The sequence below is a fragment of the Myodes glareolus genome, chromosome 9 (assembly GCF_982192425.1).
Source record: "Myodes glareolus chromosome 9, mMyoGla1.1, whole genome shotgun sequence".
NCBI classification, from domain to species: domain Eukaryota; kingdom Metazoa; phylum Chordata; class Mammalia; order Rodentia; family Cricetidae; genus Myodes; species Myodes glareolus.
Window position 1 is genome coordinate 92,672,652 of NC_142034.1, and position 19,478 is coordinate 92,692,129.

Sequence of the window (19,478 nt, forward strand, 5' to 3'; positions counted from 1 at the left end):
CTCAATGAAAAGTCAAGGCAGTAGAAACTTAAAGCAGTCGACCACACCCACAGTCAAGAGAAGAGAGGAAATGAACACTAGTGATTAGCTCGTTTTCTTCACTGACTTACAGCTCAGAATCCCCCTTCCTAGGGAATAGTGCTGCCCACGGTGGGCAGGTCTTCCTATCTCAACTAACATAATCAAGAAATGTCCCCCTAGATGTGTCCAAAGGGCTGTTTCCCAGCTGAGTCTAGATTGTGTTGAGTTGACAGTTGAAACTAACCATCAAAGCAGTGTAGCACAATTAGGAATCTGGACTCTGACAGAGAGGGGAGTTGTATGATCCTGGGTCTCTTCAAAAATGATACTGCTACTAGGGTTCCTCAGAAATAAATAGTTGAAGATGTTCTTACAGATAAAGAGGTGAATGTATTTACATGTATATATTAGGAACGGTTCCAGTATTATAATAAAATACCTTAGACAATCAACTTATAATGAGAAAGGTTTATTTTGACTTGCATTTGGAGCCAGATTAGCGTCCATGATCCAGTGGTTTCACTGCTTTCGGGTCTGGTGAGGTAATATACCAAGGCAGGAGATGTGGTCGAGACAAACCATTCAACCTTGTTGCTGAGAAACAAAAAACAAGAAAAGAAAGGGTTGGAGATCTCACAACTTCTAAGGTCATGCCCCCAATGACACACCTACGTTTCCATTCTTCTCAGCAGTACCAGTCTGGGGACCAGGGCTGTAACATGTGAGTTTCTGCAGGACAGTCAACACCCAAACTACAGCCCTACGCAGATAGGTGTTCATGCCACATGTATGCACATGTATATACATATCCTCCTGTGTCAAAAGCATGAATAATGCCTACTGATTGCTCAACCACTCCGCATACAACACAAATGTCTGTTGTGCATTGATGTGAACAGCTGGTATGTGAGATTCAGGAAGAAACGATCATTTGGTCTTTGATCTCCTTGAGGAGCTTTTTATATAAAGAGAGAGAGGGGGAGGGAGAAAGAGAATGCAATGGTGTTTTTTCTGGTAAAGCCTTGACTACCATCAGATTAATGTCACATCCCCATAACCTCATCTAACCATAGCTGCTTCCTTTAAGAGTATTTCTAAACACAATCACACTGGAGATTAGGGCTTCAACATAGGAGTTCGGCCAGAGACACAATTCAGTACATGGAACTGTGTGGTTGGGTGAAAGTGTAGATGCTATTTTCATAGTAATGTGGAATGCCAGAGAAGATTCTGAGCAGTGGAGGGATTTGTTCATTGAGGAGATGGCTCTGTTGGTAAAGAGCATGCTGTGTGGAGAAAGAGGACTGAACCTAAACAGAGAACTCTCAACAGAGGAATCTAAAATGGCTGAAAGACACTTAAGGAAATGCTCAACATCCTTAGTCATCAGAGAAATGCAAATTAAAACAACTCTGAGAATGACCAAGATCAAAAACACTGATGACAACTTATGCTGGAGAGGTTGTGGGGAAAAGGGAACACTCCTGCATTGCTGGTGGGAATGCAAGCTGGTGCAGCCCCTTTGGATGTCAATGTGGTGATTTCTCAGAAAATTAGAAAACAACCTTCCTCAAGACCCAGCAATACCACTTTTGGGTATATATCCAAAGGATGCTCAATCGTGCCACAAGGACATGTGCTCAACTATGTTCATAGCAGCATTGTTTGTAATAGTCAGAACCTGGAAACAACCTAAATGCCCCTCGACTGAAGAATGGATAAGGAAAATGTGGTACATTTACACAATGGAGTACTACACAGCAGAAAAAAATAACGACATCTTGAATTTCACAGAAAAATGGATGGAGCTAGAAAACATTATTTTGAGTGAGGTAACCCAGATACAGAAAGACAATAATCACACGTACTCACTTATAGGTAGTTTTTAAACATAAAGCAAAGAAAACCAGCCCACAGATCACAATCCTAGAGAACCTAGACAACAATGAGGACCCTAAGAGAGACATACATAGATATAATCTACATAGGAAGTAGAAAAAGACCAGATCTCCAGAGTAGATTGGGAACAAGGAGACATTGGGGGCAGGGTTGAAGTGGGGGAGAGGCAGGGAGGGGAGCAGAGAAAAATGTAGAGCTCAATAAAAATAAAAATAAAAAAGAATAAACAACTTCGGTTCCCACCAATTCAGACTAAACAGGAAGCTGCTACACAGCAGGGGAATTTAATCTTCTCTTCAGAGGTCTGCCATGCTGCTTTTCTGTCTGTCCATGGAGTTAAAAAATGCTTTGGATAAACACCTTGCTCCTCAGTAATCTGTCTCAGGATCCTTCTTGAACACCACATCCCAAACCTTTCACTATTTAAGTATACCTACATTGAACAGTTGCCAGACTACATCCTCCAGCCCCTTGTGAAGCTGGTACTTGGAAAACAATAGCAGCCAGGCCACTGGGACTGGGCATCTCATCTCTTCCTGCTCCTCTAGTCCCAGGATGCTCGGAGCTTCACTGAAGAGGGGATGGTTCTATTCTTCCTAACTCTGATAAACAGTACATTGGGGAGGTATCAGGAGAGGGGCTGTGGCAGAACGGAGAGCTTACAGCACCAGTTGCCCCTACCCCACACAGGCAGTGCTGTGTCACCAAGGCTGGTGGGTTCAGTTGGGTGGGGACCTCTGAGAATCCTGTCTCACCAGCTGGCAGGAATGGGGAGCTGAGGAATGTGAAACAAACCAGGGGAGCCTGTGTTCCCACCTGCACTTCCTGCTTGCAGGTTCAGGGCGAGGTGCTCCCAAGATCTGCATTGCCTGTTCCAGTTGTTTCTGCCCCCTCTGAGATTCCCGACCTGCAGAGGCAAAGGGTGTTGCTTCTGTGCTGGCAAAATCATGCTTGGGCTGGAAACGCAAGCTCAAAGGGGACTGACAACGGCCAGTTTCCAAGTCAGAGTCTGTGAGTGAGGCTGTCAGTCACAACCTAAGCCTTTTGGTCCCTTGTGAGCTTCCCACTTTAGTCCTGGTGAAATGATTCCTTCTGGGTCAGGGAGAAAACATCTACAAAGGCTAAAATACCTAAGCCCTGTACCCACTCTCACCCCACCTCACCCTATTTCTCCCCAGGGTTCCCTTGTTGATCATATTTCCCTTTTCTTGACCGAACCTGAGGAGAGATGCATACCAAACAAAGGGACTTTCTACTGCTAGTGCTGGTGGCAACGCTAGGCAAGGAGGTCACCTGACAACACTTAGTGACCTAGGAGAATTCCATTCGGCAGGATGGGTGGGGCATCCCCTCTGCACATGGCTAACCTGGGCAGTTGGACTCTCTCATGTGTCAGGAATGTCACGGAGCCCTGCTACTCCAGGGGCATGTAATGTTGGCCAAGCTTGCTAGAAATGCAGAGCAAGTTCCAGGACAGCCAGGACTGTTACACAGAGAAACCTTATCTCAAAAAACAAACAAAACAGCAATGCAGAACTTCAGGCCCTACCTGTGGCACCGGAATCTGCATCTCATTTCGTAGGTCCCAGGCGACTTTTGCTCATGGACAGATGGAGAAATGCTACTGTCCCTCTGTCCTCATTACAAGGACACCTGCACTGACTTAGGACGATTTGTGCTTTTTAAAATCTCCCGGGCACTGTGCTCTCAAAATCGATCTTGTTTTTCACTTTCCGAGAAAAGTAGGTTTAGTTCAATTGAAGAGCAGGAGCCACTGATTCCTGTTTGTAGCATGCCCAACACAGAAACAAAGAAAATGCCTAGGTATATTAATCTGATGCCCCCTGCCTTCTTGTCACCATGCCCTCTTCCATCCCCCATGCCCTCTTCTATCCCCCATGCCCGCCTCCATCCCCCATGCACCACCATGCTATTTTGCAGTCAGTCACCCTGACATAAAACTCCTTAACACATTTAGCAAATGTGACTGGAATTTAGTTTCTCCCCTTAATCGTGTTCGTTGATAAGAGATGGGTGAATTTATCTAGAGGAGGACTGGGGAAAAGCCGGTGTACAGAGAGCAATCAGGGGGACTTAGGCAGTAGGCAGGAGCCAAATGAGGAAGGTTTCCTTGGGGCCTGGGGTGGAAGGTGAGCCTAGGGCTGAGGTCTGTGCAGGAGCTGAACTCAGTAGAAGGGTTAAGAGTGTCCTGTGGTCACTGAGATGAGAATGAGGTGGGACTCTGGGAGACTAGCCTAGGTGTCTGAGGGTGGGTCACTGCAGTTGGTCCTGGGGGAGCGAGGCGCATAGCCCTGGGGGGCTGGGCAGGAGGCTCGTCTCTGTCCTCTGTGGAGATGAGATGTGCACAGCTGCCCTGCACCCCCTCTTCTCTCTGTTTCCCACCTTCCAAGACGTGCTTCAGCCAGGGTCGAACCCATGAACATTATAGCGGTTCCCCTTTGCTCTGACACTCCCTCTCTTCTCTCCTGCCATTTGTTTCTTTGTATTGGTGGTCATAGTCATTCAGGGTTTTTTTTTTTGTATGCTTATAAATGGGGTGATCCTAAATTGAAAGCGTCAAATCCCCCAAATCTCCAAATCCTCCCAAACCCGAAAGGAGCATTGACGTCACTTCACAGATGGAGATCCGCGCGCCTAACTTCCTGGACTGTCTCAGCCGAAACAGGTGCAGCAAAGTAATTGGATAAAATCAACTCCAGGCTCTGCGTGAGGTATATTTTGAAAAAAGTCGAATTCACGTTTAAACGTTGGCCCCTTTCCTGAGGTAGTTCGACACATAGGCAAATATCCCCAAAAGCCAGAAATCCAAGATCAAAATTTGCCAGACATTTTGGGCTGAGGACACTCAACCTGAGTGTGAATGAATGTCCCAGAGTGCTCAGATATAAAATGAGAATGTGACGATGATTGCTAATGATGGTGATGCTGTCCAAGGCCCTTCCTGCAGGCTGATGTGTTTCTGGACTTTCCAGACTCTGGAGCAGGGAGCTAAATAAAAGCCCTTCTCTTCTTTATAGAACAGTCTCTGGTATTCAATCATAACAACAGAAGACAGAGTTAGACAGACCTGGGAATGAGACCATCCTGGATTTTCTGGGTGATTCCTCACATCCCAGAGGAGAAGACAATAGGAGAGAAGGAGGCAATGGTGGCAGGTCGAGCTCGGAGCCACGCAGCCACAAGTCAAGCAATGTCAGCAGCCACCGTGGCTGCCAGAGGAGCGAGGGAGACACCCTGGAGCTGCCCAGGACTTCAGCTTAGACGTCCAGCCTCAGAACCACATGATAATAAACACCCAATCTGTGGTGATGTGCGAGGGACACAGGAAAGGGACTCAGGGCCTCCCCGAAGCCACAACGGGAGCGAGTGAGGTGAATGAGTAGCAGTAGCCATGAGTACGGAAGGTCTCTGAGGCCCGGGGAGGTCGAAGCAGCTGCTTCCAGCCACATGGCCAGTGAACTTGGAATCCAGCTTTCCTGAGTCTATTCTGGAACATCCCACCTTCCTCCTCCCATAGGCACCGAAGGATTATGAGCTAAGAGTCTCTGCAGCCAGGGTAGGTTTGCAGGGTCTAAAGGAGCATCCCCCAAACAGGCCAGCAGCTGCTCCTGGAAAGGGGTGCCTCTTAAAGGTTATCTCCCTCTCCATCTGGGCTCGTGCCCGGTTCCATTCAAAGACTCCCTCCTTCTTCCAAAAATAACAGTGGAAGACCAAGCCAGAAAAGCATCCGGGTTTGCAGGCGAGGCCTGCTTTGAATAACTTCACGATATTTGTGAAGCAGCTGTGCCTGGCGCTCTTACAATTTTCCTATGGCAAGGTGAGGCTTAGCAAACACCAAGCAAATGCACCAAAATAACTGCAGAAGAAAACACTTGGGCCTTGAGGCTCAATGGATTTGCCGTGGTTGAGTGTTATTTTGAAACTATCGGCTTGACCAGAGGCTTCGCTCTTTCCAGCTGTCTCTGAATTTCTGGGTCCTCACTGGGAGGACGTGGATTCACTGCTGCTCTTTGGCAACAGAGACCAAGGCTTGGGTGGGTGGATGACTTGCCCAAGGCCATGTTGATAGCTGTAAGGGCTGGATTTCAGCCCTTTGTCTGACCTCAAGCTTGCTCTTTGGGTTTTCAGTCACAGGATTTCACCTCCAGGGAATCTGAAGCAGCTGGCCCCGGGGCAGGCCTTCCTGCGGGATCGTCCTCCCCAGACGGACTGGAATGTGCAGCGAGGTTAAGAACTGCTAATCCAGGTCACATGCTACTCAGTCACCCTCTACCTCTGTGGGATCTGCAGCTCTGGACTTAACCAACTGCAAATAGAAAGTACTTAAAAAAAAAAAAAAAAGAACTCCCCCATACAGGAGCTGAAGTCTGTTTCCTTCTCACTGTCCCCAAAATGACACAGCCAAGCGGTCACCTACGCAGCAGCTACACTGCATCAGGGATTATAAACCCGCAAGAGAAGGTCAGAGTGCACGGGAGGGGGTGTAAGGAGATTTGGGTATTTGTGAGGCTCCTGGAGCCAGTCTCCTGTGGGTACGGAGGGTGGTGCTGCCTTCTTATCAGACCGCAAAAGGCCTGATTCTAGAGTCGGTGTCACCTTCCTGATTTCACCTTCAGGAAAGCCTGTACAAAATTGAAAAGACAGCCAGGAGCCCTTAGAGACCCACAACACCAGCTGTGGGGTCCTCCTGAGACTGTGTGAATCGGTTCTCTGCTTGACTTTGCAAGACTCATTACACTGTCACTATTTTACAGACGAGGAAACCGAGGCACAGGGAGGCAGCTCATTTGCACCAGGCTGGAGACTGGGTAGCTGTGGCTCCCAGGTTCACCGTTGGCATCTCATGTCCTCCCTAACACCAGGGCTGAGCCCTGCTGGGCGTTCACAAGTGTATATCTATCTGTGTTTCATCTTTTCTGTCTGTTAAGGTTGTGACATGGGCCTCAGTCAATGGTGTGTATGTAGCAGGGTGGGAGTTGAGGTCTCTGCACTCCCTCCAGGGCCTAGTGAGTTTAGCTAGGCTGAGAAGGAGCAGGAGGTGGATGACCATCTGTTGTGGAGGTGTGGATGTGGCCCCCAAGCCTTGTGTGCTGGAGGTTGGTACCCGGTATGGTAGGTAATGGAAGCACTAAGACGTGGGTGGACATGCTTGCTGCCATGGCCTACCTCTCGTGGGAACTTGGTCAGTTCTCCATAGGAGGTTGTTATGGAAGAGTAAGACCAGCCCCGTCTAGCTCTCAGGCTTCCGGTCTTGCTGGGGGAACTCTATGGTGTCATTATCCAGGAGGTGATGTGCCAAAACTGGTGGCATGCTGTGGGGACTTTCAGCCTCTAGACAGTGAGCTAAATAAATACCTGTTCCTTATCAAGTATTTGACCTTCGGTTTAGGACATTCCAGGGCCTGGCTTCTCCCTTAGTAGAACCCTGTGTCCTCCCCGGTTCTCAAACTCCTTTAGAATCATTTCATGGCCACCCTCCCCACCCCCAGGCTTAATTCCAGATCCTTACGTTCTATGTGAAGGTTGTTTAGAAGATAAAAATTAAATACAAGGACCTGACCGTTTGCAGAGTGAATTCCGTGAGAGCAGCAGGAATCAGCACCAGAGGGAATCAGTTTCTGGTTAATTCTCACAGCATTGAGAGAGTCAGCCGAAGGACACTGGGGCTCGTGGCTCATGTGACTTCCTTCAGATTGTCACATGGCTAGGAGACACAGGGCTGTGTTGTGAAGAGCTGCATCAGAATGTGTCAGCCGTTCTCCACAGCTCCGCCCACGGAGTCACGCTAGGGACACTGTGGCTGTGTCCAGCACCTCTCAGGACGTCCATAGAGGCTGGGTCCTGGCAGACCCTGGGCAGTGACCCGACAGTCAGTTCTAATTCACAGCACTGGAAAGAATATGGCTGCCAAGGTTACGATGGCCAGCAGTTCCCAAAGCATGGGACCAGGGGGTGGGTCACTGCCCGTGACTACAAGAACAGAGGCCAGTGCACACCTGTGCAGTAGGTGGGTTTACCTGTGCAATACAAGAACATGGCGGAGGCAGTGCACATCCCGTTACCAACGGCTGTGGAAGCGACCAGGGAGGGCTGCATCCCTCCTCAGGTCACCATGTGGCTGTACAGAAGAAATCTCCCCAGGGACAGGGCGAAGATGAACATCTCCAACACCTGTCAGCTTTCTAGCTTTCCAGACCCCCACCCCATCCCAACCTCCCTGAGTCTGCAGGAAGTGACAGCATCGGGCTGGCAGCATGTGACTTGGTTTCCTTTTCACTTCCTCTACACATACCTGTCAGTGGCCAAAGGTACTAGTTTTCCATGATGGAAAATTTGCATTTTTTTCCAGTGAGGGATTTAAATGACAAACGTTAGGGCATTAACGCTGTAGGGTGCAGCAGCTGTGACAACAGGGCAGATGACAAGGTGGGACGCTGTGAGCTGGTTGTCACTCTTCTCTTACACAGCTGTAGGAGGGCTTAGGAAGTCCCATGGCAGGGAGGTGCTCTCTGTCCGGGAGACTGCCCTGTTACCCCTCCCCCTGCCTTGCAGAACCTCTACAGCTACATTGAGGCCAAGATTTGCCAGCTTCTCCCCTTTGCAGCAGGTACCTGTTTGCCCCCAGGGGACTCCAGCTTCAGGTCTAGGTTGTCGTGGGAGTACAATGTGCTCTTCCAACCTCAGCTGCAGTGTCAACCCCTCTACGACTGGATCCTGGGTCCTCATTCTGTTCATCTCTCACAGAACCTACCCCGGGACAGATGACTCCTCTGTCACCCCATTTTGTTATGTGTTCCTTGAGGGCAAGGATAGGGACATCCCAGACTTGACATCCCCAGAGCCTGGTCCTGATGCACAAGAAGGTCCATGGTGACATTTCATGGGCAAGAACAGCAGCAATGACAGCTCTGTTCTCAGAACTCTGGCTGTGTCACCTGTTAATTCTCCCCACAGCATCAGGTGTGAGAACTAGACCCTCACCCCATTTATCAACAGGGACATTGAGCCAAGAGATCTCAAGTGTCTGAGGGCTCAAGGAACTATATATAGCACATGAGAGAACAGAGACTTGGATGAAGGTGACCTCCAAGCTAGCTTCTCTGGAAACCATGGGGGATGCACCTGGGGGATGACCCCTCCCCCAACTGCACAGTAAGACTGTTGAGGCTGGCATGCCAGCCCTGTTTGCTGTTTCCTGCTACCTTTATTCCTTGCAGGGGCACAGACAATGGCTTTCCAAGGGTGCAAGCAACCTTCTCTATACAGACTTGCCCTCTATACAGGCAGCGCCCTGGGGTGAGCTGCTCCCCACAGCCCCTCCCACCACCACTGCAGGATTCTGCTGTAGTCACGGTGCTCTGGGCCCAGCTGCTGGGCTTGTGTGCAAATTGGTGCTGATTGAATTAGCCTTGTTTAGTCATCGTGGCTGGTGGAGGCAGGATGTAGCTACCTAATGACATTCGCTGTCTGTGACTCTAATCACTTTTGCAAGGGACATTATGTTAATATCACACACAAGCAGGGAGGATGAGGCAGCCCGGTCCAGACCATTCATACATCGTACCCCTCCTTTGTGACCCGGGTCATTGAAATCCTCACCCTCTGCGAACTGCGGCTAATGGGCAGCCAGGCCCTGTGGCAGTTGACCCGTCTGTCACGGTGACTGCATCTCAGGGATGATGACAGCCTGGTGGGGATTCGTGCTAGGATCGTGATTCTTCTTAGAGACGGAAACCTCTGTCCCTTACTTGCTTAAGAAAGCAAGCACTAGCTGAGGTGGGGTGGGGTGGGCAGTGCTGGTGCTGGTAGTACATGCCTTGGAAAGTGCCAAGCAAATTCAATCAGTGTCGGCCCTTGGAGGTCTTCCAGATAGGCTGCTGGGCCCTTCCCCAGAGCGACTGAGTTGGTGGGTCCATGGCATTCCCAGTCAGTTCCCAAGTCAGGTAACCCTGACCATCTTTGGGGAGCACCAGCCTAGGTGACCCTCACTGTCTGCCTCTTGTAGGGCCAGTATGGGCAAAGGACAATTGCTACACCATTCTACAGATGAAGTCCAGATGGGTCAACTCATTTTTCGAAACTCTCCCAGCTTCCTATTTGTGAAAGGAAGGGTCTGTGTTCCCAATGGAGAGGTCACAAAGACAAGAAGTCTGACCCAAGAGACTGTGTCATAACGCTGGCTGATTTTCTTAGGACGGGTTTGGGTCCCATCTTGTAGTTGCCCATGCTCGCCTGCAGGGCCATCGCAGTGAATCCTAGCAGGTGAAGTCCTGTGGGTGTGGGCTGTGTATCGCTGGGCTGGCCTCCTCTGCTGACCAGATGCTTCTCTGCCAGTCAGGCCACCCTATTGAACCACCCTCCCTCCACACGTCCTCCAGGTGACCAGAAGAGGGTAATTTCCAGGACATTTGCTCAAGCCTGGCCCTAAGATTCACTGTTCTTCCTGTGTCTGCCATTCTTGTTCCACAGCTTCCAAGGGACTCTGTTAAAGTCACCCTCCTGAGACATGGGCAGGGCAAGCTTGTGGAAGTGAGGCCATTAAAGCCCTGGTCCTGCTCACACCTCCCACAGCCTCCTTTCTTTGGCCCTCTCCCCAGATCCCCAGAGAGTCAATCATCTTCCAGGCTCATGGAGATGGCACAGGGTCCCAGGGACACTCAAGCCTACCCATCAGTTGGAGAATTTTCCTCCCCTCTCTCGTCACTCCCTTCCTTTCTTTTCTGTTGTTAGGGTCAGAGCCTGGGCTCTGGCAGCCCAAGCCAGGCTCACCCACCCAACCCTGACAGACAAGTCACGGTGAAAAGAAGAAAGCAGAAAATAGATTTAATCAGAACAGCCACATTGGGAAGAGGAACAAATAAAGAGCCCCAATGACCCCCAATCTATCTTGGGGTTCTGACTGAAGGTCTAGGGTTAAACAGAAGGCCAGAGGCATGAAAACTAAGCAGGTCTCATCAACGAGTGGTCCTACCATTACTGACACATCATTGTCTTGGCTCTGGTTCTACAACTTTGTGGAAACCCTCTCTGGCCAGCTCCATGGCCCCAGCTTGTGCTTCTCTTAGCCAGCAATGGCTCCTGAGCAGAGTCCAGTTTCTTGGGGACCGTGGCCCCAACAGCCTGAATGCACAAGTGTCTGTTCAGAATAGCTTCATTTTTTTTTCCAGGAAGGTTATACTTCCTCTCTGCCTCCCTGCTTACTTTCCTACTTTTCTTCCTTATTATTATGTTTTAATGTTTAAGCATAGAGAAACAGATACCAGGTCATTAGACCTTGCCACGTTTCCTGTTAGCAATAAAGTACCCCCTTCCTCACAACTCAAATGGCTTGGTACTTATGATTCCTCCAAGGCCAGAGGGTTCAACTTGATATATTCTCTCTCTCCCTTTCTCTCATCTATCCCTCCCTCCTTCCTTCTCTCTATCACTCTCCCTCTTCTTCTTCCTCTCTCCATATATATATGTTTGTTAATGGCAAATGTTTATTTATTGTAGCTACAGAAAGCACGGCCATTGTCAGCCAGTCTTGCTTACAGAACTAAGGAAATAAATATCTGTTTTCCTTGGAAGCTTAGAACACAAGGAAACAAGAGGCCTCAGCCAAGTTCCACTCAGAGCTGCATGTCCTGGGAAAGTCCTTCCCTCTCTGGGCTGCAGGGCCCTCTTCCTCTCTTCTGGACTTCTGTACCAATTCAGAAGATGCGCGGGCCCTGGAGTGGCATGCAAGGGAGTTCTATTATGGCTTCACCGAGGACAGTGAGAACGTGGGCTATGGAAGCAAAGATGTCAGAGCCCCAAAGAGAACCACCTGCTCCTTCGAGTCGGCAGCACCTTTGCCGGGTGCGGACCTCCGCACACAATGAAGATGTTAACTCAAGCTGAGCCCAGTCCCTTTGGCAGAGCAGTTGCTGCAGGTGCCTGGTGCCGCACATGTTGCTGAGGGACTGTCACCTGAGTCAGAGAGGACGTGTCCACCACAGCAGAGGGTCCACAGTGAGCATGAAACACTGTGCCATGTGGACATTTGCTTGTCTGCACACACTCACAACACCCAGGTGCTGGAAGTAGGAGAAAGACAGGAGTGCACATTGGCTGTCTCCTGTCACTCGATCTGACCTGGGCCTACTTGATAAACAGATTGCAGAAGTGCTTATAGCTAGTTGGAACTGCCACACATTCTCCTTCTGGGCTGCCTCCTAGCTTTCTCTCTAAACTTTAAAAAAAAAATCCAAATTACTTATTTGTGTGTGTGTGTGTGTGTTGGCTTGGCTACTTTTCTTATACTGTCCACACCCATTTTCCTAGGGATGACATCGCCCACAGTGGGCTGAGACCTCCTACATCAACTGACATCAAGAAAATGCCCCACAGATATGCTCACAGGCCAACTCGATGGAGGCAATTCCTCGGTTGATGTTTCCTCTTCCCAGGGGACCTAGCTTGTGTCAAGCTGACAAAAATAGCCAGTGCAGGCATTTTATCACACGGAGTGCTGACTAACACACTGGCTGACCAGCTGACTTGGTCATGAGCAGGTTCTGGTCTCCTGAGTAATGCTGCTGGGTCTCCCAGACCTCTCCACACAGCCCTGTGTGTGTCTAGGCAGGGCACAAATGAGGCCTCTATAGCCGTATTGCCCATTCAGCATGCACCGCCAGCTATTGTGGCTCAGTCAGCTTTTCTGGGTTATAAGAACCACATTCTTTGTTTACTGTGAGGGGCTGAGTTCTGGAGTTTTCCAGATTTCTCTAACCTGGGCACCCTTTGACTAAACACAAAAACTTCTGTATTCTCCTGAAGGGTCCACTTTCTCCTATCCAGATAAAGAGTGCTGTCCACTGGCAGCAGCCAAGGACATTGTGTCCAGCCTTGGCCCAATTTGCTTTATGAAACGAAGAAGGTATTTTTGTCGTACAAAAATATAATTCTTACTAATATGCCAGCTCAGATGTTCCCGACTGTACACATTCCTGTCTCGTTGCCTTTCCCATCAGTCACACCCTCGGAGAGTCTGCTGTTTCCCTTCAGGATTGTGGAGAATCAGACCAGATAACGCCAGTCTGGGGAAAGAGCCAAATCCAGTAATCAAAGTACGGTTTCTATGGCATATGGAGCACTTCACACCATTGTGAATTCAGGCCAGCACAAGAAAAGGGCTTTGCGTATATCACCCTGACTCTGTTTCCCCTTATAACCTCACACTGGCGAGACACTTGCTGGACAGGGAACCCACATAGGTAAATTATTATTTGTTGAAATGCACAGTTTATATTAAGTTTGCTCTTGGTGTGCACTCTTTAATGGGTACACTACTCCCAGCTCTATTCCAGGTTCTACGCTGTCCCGCAGAGGCTGTGTGCCTATCTACCACCCTACCTGAACCCAGCCTTCTTTATTTCACTGCAGTTTGCACAGATGGGGCAGGGAGGCCAATCAGTAAGATGGGAAGAAACTGGGGGCCACATCCATGGGCACATCACCTGGCTCTATTACAGTGCGGGCCATACATCAGCTGCTTGTCAATGTGACAGCTGTTGATGGAGAAGGGACATGCAGATGCCCTTGTGGGTGAGCAGAGAGGAGGAGATAAAAGAGGGCTCCTGGAACTGGCTGTAGCAGGCGGTGCTGGAGAGCAAAGAGGAAACAGCTCGCACGTCATGTGGCCCATGGCAGGAGCCTCCCTTTAGGGCAAGGGAATGTCAAGGCACAGTTATCTTTAGGATAGTAGCCGAGAATCCACAGTGGGGACGCTTCTGGCAGTTACTGTATCTGCCCTTTCACTTCTCAGGGTGGTGAGCAGAGGAAGGGTGTCCAGGGTGCCCAGTCCTGAGATGGCCTGTCAGAACTTGATGTGTGACTTTCTGAGTCTTCTGACTTTTGAAGTCTTCCAGATTTTTTGAACCAGTAAACAATCAAGCATTTAAACAGAGGCTGGCTCCTTGAGGAAACAGGCTTCCCTTCCCATCTGCCCCAGTTACCCTGAATTTAATCTGTCTGCTTAATCTGTCAGGGAGTCTGCTTCCAGGACAAACTTCACTGACTTTCCTTTCCTTTTCTTTTCTTTTCTTTTCTTTTCTTTTCTTTTCTTTTCTTTTCTTTTCTTTTCTTTTCTTTTCTTTTCTTTTCTTTTCTTTCCTTCCTTCCTTCCTTCCTTCCTTCCTTCCTTCCTTCCTTCCTTCACCCCCCCTCTTTTTTTCATTGCCAGAGGCTTGCGACCTTGAAGTCAACCACTGACCTGGTTTATTCTGATGTCTTCCCACGTCTCAGCTCTTCAAGACCTGAAGAAGGGGACTCCCCCAGATCCCTTGGGGTCTCTTGGATAGAGGTAGGATGCTGGTGGCCCCATTTGCCTAGAAGGCAGGGCAAGCATGTGAAAATGTCCCATTTTCTTTGCTACCCAACTGTGCCAGCACAGGTGCCCTGCAGCTGAGCGGATTGGGTGTCCTTGGCTAACTATGTTCTCCCGTCCATATTTTCATCTCGACTTCCAGATTTGCTGCCTGCCAGCTGTCTGACCTGGATTCACCAAGAACACCTCAGGCCTTTGCTGGGTCCCTGAGGTGGTTTGTTTCAGGGCCAGGTCAGGACTAGCGGTTCTGAAGGAGAGGGCGTGTGGCTGGAGACTAGGCCGAGCCATGTAGTATTTTCTGACACCACATCTCATCCTGTGACCTCCTTTTGGGCCCTTCCCTGGCCCTTGAGCTTGCAGGGTGAGATCACGTGCTTCCCTGGGGTCTCCCCAGCCCCAACTGAGTAGATGAAGGGCTACAGCATCTGTAGTCAGCCCACGGCAGGGCTGCTTTTCTGAGGCGGGAAGACAGGCCTCATACCCAGATGCCTCTGCTGGTTCCCAACTCTCAGGGATATACTGAAGCAGGTTTCTGGGTTAAAAATAATCAGGTTAAAAAACCCACTTCTGTGAATACTGGGAAAATTCAAACCTTGCCGGAGAAGGAAGAGTCATGCCATCATGGATCCCCAGAGGGGACAAAGGGCCTGACTGACCTGAAACCTTGATGGCTTGTCCCACGTGTCCCACCACTCCCGCCTTCCCCTAAGACCCAGTGGCCATGCAGCAGCAGTCATCGATGCCATCCTAAAGCCAACCTCCTCCTCCGGGAATAATGCCTTAGTTTATGCTGCTGTCACAGCCTCCTGCGGGTTAGATCGTGCTATGGAACAATCTTTGTACACTGTAACTATGTATCACTTACTGGTTAACAAAGAGCTGGCTGGCCTATCACTGGGAAGAGATTGGATGGGAGAGCCAGACTAGGAGGACGCTGGGAAGAAGGACGAGTCTTGGGAGTCACAAGCAGATGCAGAGGGAAGCAAGACGAACCTGCTGTGTCGAAAGAAGGTACTGCCACATGGCAGAGCGTAGATAAGAAATACTGATTAACTTAAACTATAAAAGTTAGCTAGTAACAAGCCTGTGCTATCGGCCAAGCATTTATAATTACTATTAAGCCTTTTGTAGTTATTGGGGAGAGAGCTGACAGGACAGAAAATTCTGCCTACAGGATTGCTTCAGCCCCCTTGACACCCATTCCTTGCCCCTCTGGGTCTGACCTAATACCCTTGTAACTAACAGAAGCTAAAACCTTTTGGAATGTCCTAACCTCCACAAAAGCCCAAGCTTCCACCAACAGAAAGACTAAGTGTCCTCAGGGGGCCTTTGGGGGCCCACAGCTAAGATCACCCAGCTTTGCCGTCCCCAGCCCACCCGATGTTTCCACCGATAGCTTTGAAGAGTGTGACGACTTTGTTGTGTTTCGTAAGACCCTCATAACATTGCTGCCTCCCGGGAACAGGGGATTTGGGGGAATCGGAAACCATGTTCTTCATGGTTGCCTCAGGAATGAACTCTTATTTAAACTTTTGAGGTGAGAACTTGGCCTCAGGTGGGTAGGATGAAGGGGGGACTGGTGGCAGCAGAGGGAAGCCTCATTGCCTCCTTGATTGCTAATTTCTGCTTTTCACCCGGATGTTGGGTGAAGCTGACAGCCTTGCTATTATGCTTCATACCACAACTCAAATTGCAGGTGCTCTATGTATGAAATCTCCCATAACAAATGTTTTTTGAAAAGAACACAGGCTTGTCTTTGTTACCAGATAGGACTGTTCTGCTTTGGGCTCTATTTCTATTAAGCAAGGACAATTTTTGCTTACACACACACACACACACACACACACACACACACACACACACAAGCACTGGACTTAGAGTTCAAAGCAAAACATAGGGCTTAGACGAGCTCTCGCTACCTTGTGCCAGCCTGGGCTCTTGCAGTAGAATCTCCTCTACCTCAGTCTCCACAAATGGCATTAGGTCATTTATCTGCTCAACGCTCCCTGCTTCCTAAAGTTCCCAGGTTGTGTTCTTTTATGCTCACTGGTTTCCTGTCCTGCCTGGAAAAGGAGGTTTCAGAACCTGAGACCTGCGCCTGCTTTTTCTGCCCTACCCAGTACCTCAGGAACAAGAGGGTCCCTTCAACTATCTGGTCTCAGAGATCCACAGGCTCTCTGTGATTCAACAAAGACAAAGCTCAGGCTTCACACCTTGTAACCTTTCTTGTACCTGGCTGACACTTTCGGGTTCATTTTGGTGACACTTCTTCTAAGAAGCCTTCCTTGATGCCCACCTTTTGTCCCCACAGCCTCCTTGTTAATCCCAATCAAAGCACCTTAGGCTGTGTATAACGCTAGGAGATTCTCCCTAAAGGTCACGCCTCTACTAGATACAGCTTCCCCAAAAGCAGACACAGGGTCTCGGGTTCCCTGGTTTGCTCAGCACTGACTGCACGGGTTCCAGTTCTGTGACATTGAGATATCTGTCCCCCAAAGGCAGGATTCTATCCGCTTTGCCCATCTGTGTAGTTCAAATACCTGGCACGCAGTTGACATAAAAAGATAATTGAGGAACATCTGGTTGACCCTACGGTGGGCGTCCTAGTACTTAGAAGCTATGTGAGTTCGGGTGGGGTGTTTCACCTCGCTGAACCTTCCTTTCTTCCTCTCTAACGGGGGATGTTAATGGTTTTTCTCAGAGAGTCACTCTGAAGGCTGGGGGAAGGTGCACAGGACAGTCAAATGTTAGTCACATGGCCTCAGCTGCTTGCACATGAATCTACGTCTGACCCCAAAGGCCTCGGATAAATTCCTAGCGGGTCTTGAGGTTGTCTGTCTGAGCTCAGAGCCCCCTCGCCCTTGTGGGTGGTCTGTGGGAAAGGGTTAACTGATCTGTGCTCCTTCTCTTTGGCCAGAAGCTAGTGACCTCTGGGGGTCACTTCTGACTGCAGGGTCATCAGAGGCATTGTGTAGGGGCTGTTGATAGTTGGACAGCTCTACTGAGTCCTCAGAGTCCAGCTGGACAGTGCAGCCAAGGTCACGGTCCCCTTTGCCTGAATGGCTCTTTCTTCAAATAAAGGCAGCCCCTTTGGCAGCCATGGGCAGCCAAGGCAGCCAGCTGTCTGCGGACTCTCGGGTCCTTTTGAGCCCTAAGATGTAAGGCAGACCAGGGACCATGCAGAGCTGGGCTTCCTGGTGCTTCCCCACTGTGGTATCATGACTGGGCAGCTGGCCTCACCTCTCTAAGAGCCTCTGTGAGTGGGAAAAACCAAGACACACTGGGACACGCTAGGCACAAAGACAATGCGTGTTGCTCGGCTTACAAAGCCACACCACTCACCAGTCACGAACTACTTTACATGAACCATAAGAGAAAAATTCTGCCTTAGGGCATGGTTACTATAGCGCTTGCTTAGCATGTGTGAGGTCTGAGTTCAAATCCTGTGCAAAGAAAAACAGAACAAACAACAATGACAACAAAGCCATCCTAACAGAAAGGACAGGGTGCACGGTGTACAACTGTGGAGCTGATGCTGGGGATTGGCCCTTCTGTAGACATCCCTGACATCAGCCGACAGGAGAGCAACCCGAGGCCAAGGCCTACATGACTCCTTGCATGTGGGTGTTTGTGAACGGCAGGTCTAACTCTGTGCCCTACCTGGATGGAAATCTAGGGCATCGGGAAAGAAGAAAGGACTATAACAAGACATATGTATTACTGAGCATGCTTGTGTACATGATGAAAAAGAAACACTTGGGATGCCAGGTCAGGGGTCCACGGCTGTTTGCATTGGTCAAGGTCTCCAGGGCACAATATTCATGCTCTGCAGCTGCTCATTGGTGCCCCAACCCCCTCCCTCCAGCACTGCTGCTCTTGGCTGCTGGGTAGACCCTGCCCTTCCCAGCAGGACCAAACCCCCATTCTAAACCTTCCTATTGTGGCTGATTTCTCTTCCGCGGCCCTTGTCACAGCTGACAGACACTTTCTGCTCATTTCCAACCATCGATTTACAAGTGTCCTCTGCCAGACTGAGGGTCAGCTGCACAGAGGTCGGAGGTCCCGTGTGATTTTGCCACCCGTTTCTCTCCAGCATCCATGAGACGCGTGGCAGTGTGGACAGATCAGACGTCTAACAACTAGAGTGGGTGGGTGGATGTGTGGCTAGGTGGAAGGTGGATGGATGGATGGGCAGACAGGTAGATTACTGGGTAGAAGAAAAATGGATGGTGGGATGAATGGGGGATGAATGGGTGGATATAAGTGGATGAATGGAAGGATGAGTGAGTAGATTGATGGGTGGGAGATAAATAGATGGTAGGATGGGTGGGTTGATGGATGCCTGGGTAGATGGATGCCTGGGTAAATGGTTGGAAGGCAGAAAGACAGAAGGTGGAAGGCAGATGGATGGATGGATGGATGGATGGATGGATGGATGGATGGATGGATAATACTGATCTACCCTTCAGGAGCAAACTGTCCATTTGAAACACAAGATCTGTTTAGAATTACAGATAATCAACAGTAACTCAAGAGGGTTTGTGTAAGAGGGTCCTGTTCTAAGTGTTGGGATGCCTAGTTTCATGATGGAAGGAAGGGAATTCTAGCCAGCAATCGTGGATGGAAGCCTAGGACTGCCTCCACAGGGAAGGATTATGTGGCCCGCACCAATGACGCGTGTACTGCATTGTTTAAAGTCTAGAGGACACCTCTATCATCTACTGGGAGCATCTCTGTTCACAGGGAGTATCTCTACCCAGAGGGAGTAGCTCTGCCCACTGGTCACTCAGAGTACGGAGGGGGAAGTGGGAGTGGACCCCACACCCAGCCTTGGGCCAGGAGCTCTTTTCCTGTTAGAGAAACCCAGTGGGAACAAAGCAGGGCCCCTCGTGGCCCCACACCTCCCAGAGCTGTGATTCCTCTGATGTGGGCAGAGCTTGAGGTTAACAGTTGGAGAACTCTGCCCTCCCCTCCTACCAATAACTCAGTTAGTGCTGTTGTCTCCCAGATAAAAAAAGAAAGAGCAACTATTCAAGCCTTGAAGAGTGTCAGAGGAGGGGAGAGCCAGGTCAGGGGCTTGGGCTGGGGACAGGGAAAACATGTCAGACACTAGGGGAAAAAAGAAAGGGTTAAGTACTACAGAAAGGGCCCAGCTACTGCTGTAGGCGAGGCTTTCTATTTCTAAACG

At 49.6% G+C, this 19,478-nt stretch overlaps 1 long non-coding RNA gene across 3 annotated transcripts; it reads right to left on the reverse strand.

Annotated features, from left to right (window-relative positions):
- Positions 1–474: 474 nt before the first annotated feature.
- LOC125401709 (uncharacterized) lies at positions 475–7,660 on the reverse strand. Of its 3 annotated transcripts, XR_007232446.3 has the most exons (5): positions 7,502–7,660; positions 3,470–3,701; positions 2,737–2,827; positions 2,358–2,522; positions 475–615 (listed from the first exon to the last, which is right to left on the reverse strand). It is a non-coding gene; the product is annotated as an uncharacterized LOC125401709 (long non-coding RNA). The 3 variants fall into 3 exon arrangements; XR_007232447.3 differs by lacking the exon at positions 2,358–2,522; XR_015738901.1 differs by lacking the exon at positions 2,358–2,522 and having other exon boundaries at positions 7,497–7,650.
- Positions 7,661–19,478: the final 11,818 nt, after the last annotated feature.